Here is an 11,055-nt window from a genome sequence, read left to right as displayed (position 1 = left end):
GAGCATGTGGTTCAAGGCTTGATTCAGTCTGAGTTGGAAAACCCCAAGGCCAGAGACTGCACAGCCTCTCTGGGTGACCTGATGCAGCACTTGCCTGAGCCTATGGGAACAAAGTTTTCTTCTGTACTGCCTGAACCTCTCCTCTGTCACTATCCCCCATTGCCTTTTGTCCTCCCACCAGGTACATGGCGAGGAACCTGGCTCTGTATGCTCCATGTCCTCCTTGCTCGTACAGGCAGCCAGTCCCCAACAGCATTCCCTTCCCAAGATCTGAGGTCCCCATCAAGGGCTGGGGTGAGATCTGGACAAGCTCAGCTCCCTCAGCTTCTCCCCATAGGCAACGGGCTCCAGTCCCTGCCTGTCCTGAGGGCCCATTGTTGAACCCACTCCTGCTTGCCAATAGCGTTCCTGAGTTGGGGATCTGAAACCTGGATTGAGTATTCCAGAGCATCCCTTCCCTTGCTCTCCTGACGTGCTCCTGGTCATACAGCCCACGGTGCTGCTGTCCTCCCTTGCTGCCAGGGCACGCGCTGCCTCCTGTCCAACTCCTGCCCACCCAGACCTTTCTCATGGGCTGCTCCCAGCCAGGCAGCCCCAGCCTGTGCCATTGCAGGGGAGTCCCCTGCAGGTGCAGAAACTGGCACTTGTCCTTCTGCGATTTCCTGGGGCTCCTGCTAATGCGTGCTCTCCTCTTCCTGGAGCCCCTGCATTGAGAGGCTTTGGAGAATGTTTTAGTAAAGACTCAACTGAAGAAGGCATTGAGTTCCTCAGTACCAACATCAGTGTCTCCTGCTTCACGTTTGCCACATCTTACCTAAGAACACAGCACAGATGCCTAGAAAGTCAAAGGCCAACAGTGCAGCTCTTTGCCATGATCTTCGTAGACAAGGATGAGGATGGAAGCTTCACAGATTGGCTATGAGGGTCAGCTGCGTGATCTCTGCTCCCACATGAGCACCTTTCCCTGCTCTATCCCTTCTCTCTGCTCTTCAGCTCCTCCATGTCCCAAAGTAGGGGTACACCTGTCCCAGGGCACACTGTGTCTCTCTTTGGTGCCCCATGTTGGCCAATGGAGGTAAAAGGAAGGAATTTAGGGGCTCATGGGGAGGTCCTCAAACTAGTGTGGGTGTGTAATTTGGGGGACCACGAGAGAACTCAAACAGGGGCTAAAGACACCAGAAACCACCCCACAGATCTTTGGGGAGGGGAAACTGGAGATCTGGAGGGACCCATCATCATCATTATTATCATCATAATCATCATCATGTTGGTATTATTATTAATATTATAATATTGTACTTGATTTCAGTTCCTGACCTGTTCTCATCTCCACCTGCGGGTTTCACATTGTTCCCATTCTCCTCCCCATCCCACCCAGGTGCTGAGCGAGCGGCTGCTGGTGCTGAGTTCCCGGCTGGGTTTCAACACTGACCCTGTCCTGGCCCCTTGGCTGTGGCAGCAGGGACTGGGTGTTAGCACTGGAAGCAGCATTCTTTGGCTCAGGAAGCACAGCTCCTGAGTGTTGCTGGGGCTGGGGGAGTGCTTGCCAAGGGCAGGGGAGGCCCAGCAACAGCTCCTGTCCTGGCCCTGTTGCTGGGGGAGCACAGGGGCTCCCGTGGGCATTGCAGCAGTCAGGATTGCACAGGTGTGCCCAGAGCCCACCAGCTCCTTCCCACCTTGCGCAATGCCCGGTGGGCTTCCGGGCCGTGCCTGCACCTGCCAGGGCCTTTGTCACCTTCCAGAATGCATTGCCAGAGCCCAGCAGAGTACTGGAGCTTTCCGCAATGCCCAACACTGGCCTGGCCTTTACCAGAGACCACCAGCACCCCTCCTGCATTCCACAATGCCCGGTGGGCTTCTGCAGGCCTTGCCAGAGCCAGGCAGGTCCCTTGTGCTGAGCTGCCAGTGACAGCACCAGCAGCTGCACTGCCCAGGGGCTGCTCCTGCCTTGACACCTTCTCAGCACCTAGGACACCAGCAGCTCCTGCACACAGAAGGCTCCTGCTTCGCCCCCAGCACCTCTGCAGACAGCTGAGTTTCAAGCACATGAACAAGCCCAGTGCCTTCTCCTCACCCATCCCCTGCTCCTACAGCTGGGATGGCACCAGCACATCTTCTGACAGCTTCTCCTCCCTCTAGAGCATGCTCCTTTTAGCCCACGCTCACCGTGGGGGCCCTGTCACAATGGGCATCTCCACAGCGACTGCCACAGCTTTGTTATGGCGGTAGCACCATGCCCATGGCCACTGGGCACCCAGGGTTGCTCTGGGAGTTGCCACAGCGACCAACCTCTGCCCAGCTGGCTCGGGGAGGTCCCTCACAGTTTGCTCTTCTTCAGTGCCTTTAGTCCCGAGGTGGAGCATGCGAGGGTTCACATCTCAACCTGGGCAATGGAACAGGGCGTCACGGCCACCTACAAGAAGGGAGGAGTGACCGACATTTGCACAGCAGAGAATCATGGAATCCCAGACTGGGTTGGGCTGGAAGGGACCTTAAGGCTCATCCAGCTCCAATCCCTGCCACAGGCAGGGACACCTTCCACTAGAGCAGGTTGCTCCAAGCCCTTGTGTCCAACCTGCTGCCTTTGAGCACTGCTGCAGATGGGACAGCCACAGCTTCTCTGGGTAAGGGTCTGCCACTGTCTCACTACCCTCAACGTGAGAAATATTTTCCGAACATGAAATGAAATGAAATTAAACAAATGAAATTAAATCAAATCCTTTTTCCACTTGGAACCATTGTGTGTCCTTAAAAATGATTATGGAGCTGAAAAAATGTCTGACATTTCAGGCAAATAACAGGCTCATTGTGTGACTAATGGTCAGTGCAGGGATTAAAATGGAATAGCATAGCACCTCATAGCACTGCCCAGCTTAGCATAGCACAGCATAGCACAGCACAGCATACCACAGCACAGCACAGCACAGCACTGATAGGGGGCCTGAATTAATAACCGAACGTTAAACCTATGTTATTCTTCTGATTATCCTCAATCCCTTTAGTTAACAATAAGTATTTGTCTAAAAGTGCAGCTGATGTTTAATGTGAAGGAAAGAACATCCGATAAGGGGAACTGGTGGTCAAAGTTTGAACTTGCAACACCATACATCTGGTTAAGACCCAGCTGAGACTGGAACTGTGGTTTGAGCCGAAGCCAGGGGACTAGTGAGCATGCGTGCAAGACGGAGGTGTGCTGCAGAAAATATATGGACTCAGTCAGAGATCAATATGATCAGACAAAAAGCCATTTATTACAAAGCCTTAACCCCTTAATTACTATTTCTTACATCCACTTACAGTGATTTGGCATATTATGATTGGATGCATGTCTTGAAGACCCTTTGCAACTAGCATATAATTGGTTAAGCACAGGTGTGGGAACTTGACCTCAAAAGCTTGCCAACAGTCCACAGTTCTCATTACCTCAGTGAATTCTAGCTTCTTCTTATCTTGCTTGCTTAAGCTTCCTTGGGCCTCTCACGGCCTTGCTGTATCTTTCAGGATTATTCAGAGTTTATGTACCAATTATCCATTCTCCCGTGAGAACACTGTCTCCACAGAGGTGAAAAGTTCAAGAGTCAGGAAGAATCACTTACTTCATCTCAAGACCCCTGCCCACGACCACCAGGAGGCACTGCGCAGGCATGAAGGAGGCTTTAGCTCATTATAATATGAAGTGGGGAAAGGATATGAATATGTATAGGCATGTTGTGTAACCTATTGCATATGTAACACTTTAGAGAATAAATGTAGAGGGAAGACGACGTTGGGCTGCGCATGCCTTTGGAGGAACTATCCCCCATGTGCCTCAGCTGAATAAAGCATACCTACTTTACAACTTTCACAAGCTGTGGAGTCAATCCGCGTATCAGCACCACATAGCACAGCACCACACAGCATAGCAAAACATAGCATAGCATAGCTATGGAGATCCTACTTTTCCAATAGTACAGTGTCTGTACTATTGGAACTCACCCCCAGGCCTGCAGTGCAGATCACTGGGGCCCATGTTCTGGGGAGACACTGGCTCAGGCAGTCGGCTGTGTCTCATCTGCCTTGACAAACTGCCACCACAATCCGCAAGTGGCCCATGCCCACTGCACCCAGAGGTTGGGATGCAAATCAGAGAATTACAAGGGTGTCCCAGTCACATGGGGAGCCCCAAATGTTGTTTTACACAGGGTTCTCACAGTTCCCCAGGTCTCAGACCCAGAGTAAATTCAAGCTCTCTGGCTGTGGAGGAGGAAGGTTTCTATTTCATCACTCACCCACAGCGTGCAGCTGCAACTAGCCTGTGGCCTCCAGCTGGGACCTGAAGTGGTACAGCCAGTGGTCCCCCTGCTGCAGCACCATCTGCAGCAAGTTTGTTCTGTTGAACCTGACGTGGTTCTCATTGGGGGAGCAGTGGTGCTGGCTCCCTCGAAAGCATAACTGAGGATGGCTCCTTCCCGCTGGGCAGTTTTTCATTCCCAAATGACAGCTCTGCCGCCCTGCAGCAGTGGAACCGTCTGATGTACGGTGCAGCCCATGGCCAAGACCAGTCTCTCCGATGCTGGCCTGAGGTCAGCAGAGCAGCAGGGAGAGAGTGTGCGGCCTGCAGGAGAAATCCCTTGTCCCATCCCCAGAGGCCCTTCTTCTCCCCACAAGAAATGAGGCCAGATCCCAGGATCATTCCCTCTGCAGCCACAGTGCTCCGCTTCCAGCTCAGCCAGCACAACTAGCACACACAGTCCAAAGCAGCCACTCTGGGGAAGTCTCTTGAGGTGTTCTGGCAACTCCTACAGCACCCCAAGATCGCCATCGCCACCCACCTCCTTCCACGCTCCTCTGTCCACAGGCAGCACTGGCTCCGAGACACCAAGATGGGAACCACCAGAGGAGCTGCTCTTGCCTCCTCCACCGGTAGCTTGTGTTCCGTGGGGCAGCTGTCGTCTCCCGGTGCCTCTGCTGGAGGGTTCCATGGGGTTTCGTGGCCTCGCACACCTGAACACGGGGAGTTCCAGAATCAGCCAACCCTGTGGTCCCATGTCCCCAAGGTCATTGTGATGCATGAGCTCTGACTGGGTCCATGGGGTGCTCTGGAGGTGCTGCAGGCATTCTCTAGGGGTATCCCTAGAATACTCTGTGGGTCCTGTGGATGCTCTGGGGGTGTTTTAGGGGCCACCACAGCCCAAATCCCAGACAAATCTGGCAAACCAAAGGTTTATTGTTTTTTTCACTCTACCCTTGCCATGACCAGGGAGTATTTTCTCAGTCCTGAACCTTCTTAAATAGAATTTCTCTCGTCATCAAATCTATATTAAATCAGAGGTAAATCCAGGCAGAGCTGCCTCCCTGCAAGCCTTGAACTAGCAAAGACCCACTGCTGGACAGATATCATTCTGGGCAACCTGTGACAGTGTCCTACCATGCTTACAGGGAAGAACTTCCTCCTAAGGTCTCATTCAAGACCCTCTGTCAACTTAAAGCCTTTCCCACTTCTCTGATCACTACATGCCCTTGTAAAGAATGCCCCTCCAGCTTTCTTGTAGGCATCAAACAGATACTGAAAGGCAAACTCGTTGTCAAAGTCATCCTCTAAATTATCATTTACATCATCTTCAAATCATTGTGAATTAACAGTTGAATTAAAATTCAGTTATTGCTAAATCACCATTGGATTTTCATTTGATTTTAATTCAGTCCCTGATTAATTACCATTGGTCACTAATAAGGCCCTTTCAGCTACCCCCACAAGGATGACTTCTGTAAACCATTCCTCTGTGAAGCACAATAAGTCACAGCTTCAAGTCCACTTCCCTTCAGGTGTGCAGCAGCAGATCCAGCAAGTGCCCTCGTTCCCCGCTGAAGGACATGGCAGATGGAGGAAGCCCAACACATCCAGGCTGGGTACAAAGAGAGCTGCAGAGAAGGTTCCCAAGAGCAGGACAGCTCCTGGCACAGGGACTATCCCAGCTCCAGGTCCAGCCTGCACTGGACGCCCTGCGCCTCCTGCCCTTGGTGGTGGGGTCACAGCAGGGCCCTTTGTGACCCAGTCTATGACACTCCCCGACCTGGTCACATCCCTTGTGCTGCCTTTCCCTCCCCCTGCCCACATCCCTCCATCCCGCAGGGGGCAGAGAGACCCCACAGCCACCCCAGGGGGAAACTGGGGAGAGTCACCTGGGAGGCCCAGATCACTGCTCAGGTCCAGGTGGGTATTGGTTGATGAGTGGTGAGCAGTTGTATTCTCTCCCCTTGTTATTCCCCTTATCATTATTATTATTTGTGGTAGCAGCAGTGGTTTTGTGTTACACCTTAGTTACTAGACTGTTCTTATCGCAACCCATGGGATACAGGGCCATTCAAAGGAAAGATCTAGTCTCTGATGCAAACTGGAGTGACATGCCCACTCCATGTGGCAGGGCAAGCTCACGGCTGGAGCTGAGCTGGCACTGGAATTGATTCCAAGTCCAGAGCCCTTCTACCGCAGCCAGACATTGCTGGATGACCCTACTCTGCCAGCTGATCCCCAGTGCATGAGAAAGGCCTGATCCAGGATCTGCTTATGCCTTCTGAACAGCTCGTGATGTGTGAGCATGTGTCAGCTTTCAATAGCTGACCTAGTGGAGGGGCAAAGATGTGTTCCTTGGCTTCCCTCTGCCAAGCTTTGGGCCAAGGCAGGGGAGCAGACCTGCTGTCCTGTGGCTGGTCACTCCACTGGTTGTGTGTTCCCAGAAGCCCCAACAGAAGGTGGGGATGCTTTTTGAGTTGGCTGGTAGTTGCAAAGCAGAGGAGGAGAGGTGGGCAGGCTGCCTTACCTTTCCCGGGCGGTAGTCTGCTGGCCCTGGCTTCTCTGTTTTGTTTCCTCTAAGGCTGCTTGTGATTCCATTGTGTACATGGGAGTCCCTTTTTTGTGATGTCCAGTTCCACCTTGTGGAATGCAGCAGGACCTGGTGTCTGTAAGAGAGGCAGGGAGGTTGCTGGGCACACAAGTGTTCTGCTGACAGGCAGGGTACTCAATAAAATGATCACACACCAGCTGTATAACATGCACAGTGGATTAAACAAGCGCACTAAAGCAAACAAGCACAGTAAAGCAAACTGGGTAGATATTTCTATACAGTAAATAAGTACTATAAAACAAATTGTGTATCTCACAAGCGAGATTCCACCAGAGCTGAGAATAATGAGTCTGCTATTTTGATGGTTGCCACCAAATAGTTCAGGAGTGCCTTTGCATCTGCATCAAGAATGCCAGAAAACACCCAGTTTGGGTCAGTGTCTATAATCTACCAATTGTGGACATGTGGTATCAGTTGGCTCCTTCTCACACCCTTTCCTCTGACTGGAAGGGTTGAGGATGGCCCCTACCTAGGTCCTCATGCCCTGAGGTAGGGAGTATTCTGGAGGGTAGATTTTGGTTAGTTAAGCCCACTAGCACTTTTGGATCACTGACTAATGATGCGCTAGAGTATTTTGGGCATCTCCCCACTGCCCCAGTCCTGCCAGCCTGTCTGTCCTAAGCACTTACAATCAACTGAGTGAAGCAGAGTAATGAGCATGTATTTAATAAACTTAAAATGCTCAGTAAAACACCATAAATGATAGAATCACAGAATATCTCCCTACTGAACACAAGGGCACATGTCCTGTCTTTCAAACTGCTACCTCCTGTGCTCTTCAAGAGGCCTTCCTGAGCTTATGTGGTTTACCTTTAATGCTTATTTCTAGTCAAGGTGGTTGGAATCCTACTAACACTTAAAGCTGTCACAGTGTAATTAGAGAAACCCAAGCTGGATCAAACTACTTTTAATGAAGTCACCTGTTAGAAACATGCACGCCAGGAGGTAAATTGCTCTTCTGTTAGATTTATTCTCAATTACCTTTATGCAGATGTTGGTTTGGGGATGCACCTGTGGAGCTACTGGTGACTCACGTCCAGTGCAAGTGGGTGTATTCACTGGCAGCAGATGTCTGCATTCAAGACATGGTGCCATCTGAAGAAAAAGCCACATCACATCACGTCATTAAGGCTATCAAGAGGTTTTCAGTATTTTCCTGGTTAGAGTCTGCAGCAGCAAAGTCACTAGAAACATAGCAGCTGATAGCCACAGCTGCTGGTACTGACTTACAGATCAAAGGCTATTGAGAAAATACGAAGACAACTGGAAAGAGTGACTTTACTGACAACTAAAACTAGGCCAGAAAGGTACTAAGTTAGTTTTCAGTAGAATTAAAAAGCCAGAGAAAAGACAGTTACAGGCATCACTGCAAAAACTTGTTGCTCTTATGTATATGACCACACCTGCCACCGTTCCAGGTTGGAGGCAGCTATGACACAAGCAGTAGTTCCTAACTAACTGCGCTAGTTAGTTCTGGAACAAGATGCATATGCAGGTCCTGGAGATGCGCTGGTTGTTGTTGCAGCATGAAGAGGAACCTGAATTTGGTCATGTTTCCTGACACTGGTGAAGAAAACACAATTTACTTTTCCAGTCTTACCCCTACTAACATATCTGGCACTTGAAGGAATCTGTGATTCATTTTTCACATCATTTAAGAATTAGCTCCAGTGTTTAAGGTATTTAACAAAATCACAGAATCACAGAATCCCAGACTGGTTTGGGTTGGAAGGGACCTTAAAACTCATCCAGCTCCAACTCCCAGCCCTGTCCTACGGGCAGGGACACCTTCCAGTAGAGCAGCTTGCTCCAAGCCCCTGTGTCCACCCTGGCCTTGAACACTGCCAGGGATTGGGCAGCCACAGCTTCTCTGGGCACCCTGTGCCACTGCCTCAGCACCCTCACAGGAAAGAACTTCTGCCTAAGAGCTCATCTCAGTCTCCCCTCTGTCAGATTAAAGCCATTCCCTTTGTTCCGTCCCTACAGGCCCTTGTGCAAAGTCCCTCTACAGGTTTCTTGAGGCCCCTTTAGGCTTTGGGAGCTTTGCTAAGTTCTCTACATGAGAAGCCTTCTCTTCTCCAGGCTAAACAAGCCCAGCTCCCTCAGCCTCAGATGTTTATATCCTCGGCTGGGAGTGAAGGCCAATGATCCATAGCGGATGTAGATGAAAAGTTGATAAAATATACTATACTTTCATGCTCTGGTTTTTGCAGTCAAAGCAAAATGCAACAGCTTAAAAGCTTGATCTGGAAGCAGTCAAGACTGCTGCCATGCATGAAATAACTCATATGTCAATAATATTGTTTGAATGCATAAAGTTAAGAGCAAGTAGAGTTGGTGAATCAAAACATGTTGGTTAATTTTCTAATATCCTTAAGGAAATGCACCCTCATAAAAATCATCATGAAACACAAACAAAAGTTTTGAGGCTCAAAGTTTCACATAAACACGTAAGAGAAGTTTTTACCTGGATTCAAAGCTCTCATTCAGACCTGATTTCATTTCTAGAAGAGCATTTGTGTCTACTTCATGGTTAGCCTTCCCTGGAAGAGGGATTCCAAGGGGGATCACCTGAGGAACTGGGACAGAGACAGCTGCCACTTTCTCCACAGTGCTCTGGAAAGAAGAAAAACAAAAAAGCAGACAATAATGTTTCTGAACAGAAGAATGCATTGAGAGATACGGTCTTTGAATGGGATTCCTGTCTTCATTTGTTTCTCTTCAAAGAGAGAACACCAGATTCTTCAAAGTGTTGTTCTTCATGGCATGATTTTCACATTGGAAAGGATCAAGGTCCTAACAACCATCCCAATTCCAGCTTACTCTCTTGTTGCAGAACTGTGAACAAAGCTTGAGATGAGCACTGGTGCTTTCATTTCACTTTGACCTTCCTTGCTCAAGTCTGGTTCCTATGTGTTCCAGGGAAACAGCTTTAGCATCATACATCAGTGCTACATGGTAGGAGGGAGTCCCAGGGAAGCCTCTCTACCCTAATGACACATTGGAGCCAGCCTCTTGTTTCATTGCAGCCATCTGAATAGACACAAGATCTCCTGCAAAGGGCTAAAGAAAGACAACCATTGCTTACGCTTATCTCAGCTTCTGCACACATTAAGAACATACCTATCAAACAGGTGCCAAACATGACTTATCATCATTTAATAGTCATTATCATGTCACACAATTCAAGAATGCCAAATTACATTTGAATACAATAACATTTTACAGTACACAAAGATGGATATAAGGAAGAAGTTCTTTACTGTAAGGGTGGTGAGCACTGGAATGGGTTGACCAGGAAAGCTGTGAATGCTCCATCCCTGGTAGTGTTCAAGGCCAGGTTGGACAGAGCCTTGGGTGACATGGTTTAGTGTGAGGTGTCCCTGCCCATGGCAGGGGGGTTGGAACTAGATGATCTTAAGGTCCTTTCCAACCCTGACTGTTCTATGATTCTATGTACTCCAGATCTTAGGAACTAAGGGCCAGGAAACATGTCTGCACTGGAAGTATTTCCTTCTGTAACAAAACTTTTAATCCTCCAGACACATCTCTTACACTATTCATCAATGCAGACAGTGCTGATTCAGCACGGGAGGGGTTGCTTAGTTCGTGCTCTCTCTAGGACTGTGCTGAGATAGGTCACAGTGCTACCTGCAGGTACCCATCTCCTTGGCTATGTTACCCAAAATATTGGTTCAGGACTGGAGCAGTTCTCAGCCAAACTTTCTTGGGCTGCACACCCACAGTGTGCATGGGACACACAAGGTGGGGGGATCAGATCTTTACCTGATGTGAAGGGGCAGTGAACAGCTCTCCTCAAGGAGCTGCCTGCTCTTGGCATCCCTGCACCAAAAGCTCATGACCTGGGTTCAGCCTCCTGAGAGCCCAGCCCTGGTGGGGCACAATGGTCCTGCCGCCATCCCCAGCATGGCCAGCCCCTGCCCTAGTGGGCTCCATCCCTGCCTGCACTTCCCCTGCTGGGTTAGGCCCCTCTTCCTGTGCTCTCCTAGCACAGCCCAGCCCACCTCACCCCACTGCATCACTGCTCTCGACCCCCTGCCCCCCAGCTCAATCCGAACCCAGAGTCCTCCCTTCTCACACAATCCCTGCCACAGCCCCACTCACCCTGCTGTTTCCCGGATCCATGCCCCTCTGTCCTGGCTCCATCCCA

The 11,055-nt window shown here is 50.0% G+C and overlaps 1 long non-coding RNA gene across 2 annotated transcripts; it reads right to left on the bottom strand.

Annotated features, from left to right (window-relative positions):
* Positions 1–2,282: 2,282 nt before the first annotated feature.
* On the bottom strand, positions 2,283–9,996 carry LOC130608222 (uncharacterized). Of its 2 annotated transcripts, XR_008974479.1 has the most exons (5): positions 9,708–9,996; positions 9,352–9,500; positions 7,866–7,979; positions 4,812–4,983; positions 2,283–2,413 (listed from the first exon to the last, which is right to left on the bottom strand). It is a non-coding gene; the product is annotated as an uncharacterized LOC130608222 (long non-coding RNA). The 2 variants fall into 2 exon arrangements; XR_008974480.1 differs by lacking the exons at positions 2,283–2,413; positions 4,812–4,983 and adding an exon at positions 7,204–7,222.
* Positions 9,997–11,055: the final 1,059 nt, after the last annotated feature.

The sequence above is a fragment of the Pezoporus wallicus genome, unplaced genomic scaffold (genome assembly GCF_028554395.1).
Source record: "Pezoporus wallicus isolate ANWC-B61680 ecotype Strahan unplaced genomic scaffold, APGP_CSIRO_Pwel_v1 contig_4362, whole genome shotgun sequence".
In the NCBI taxonomy this organism is placed as follows: Eukaryota; Metazoa; Chordata; class Aves; order Psittaciformes; family Psittacidae; genus Pezoporus; species Pezoporus wallicus.
Note: the sequence above shows the minus strand (reverse complement) of the source record. Positions and strands in the feature narration are given on the sequence as shown.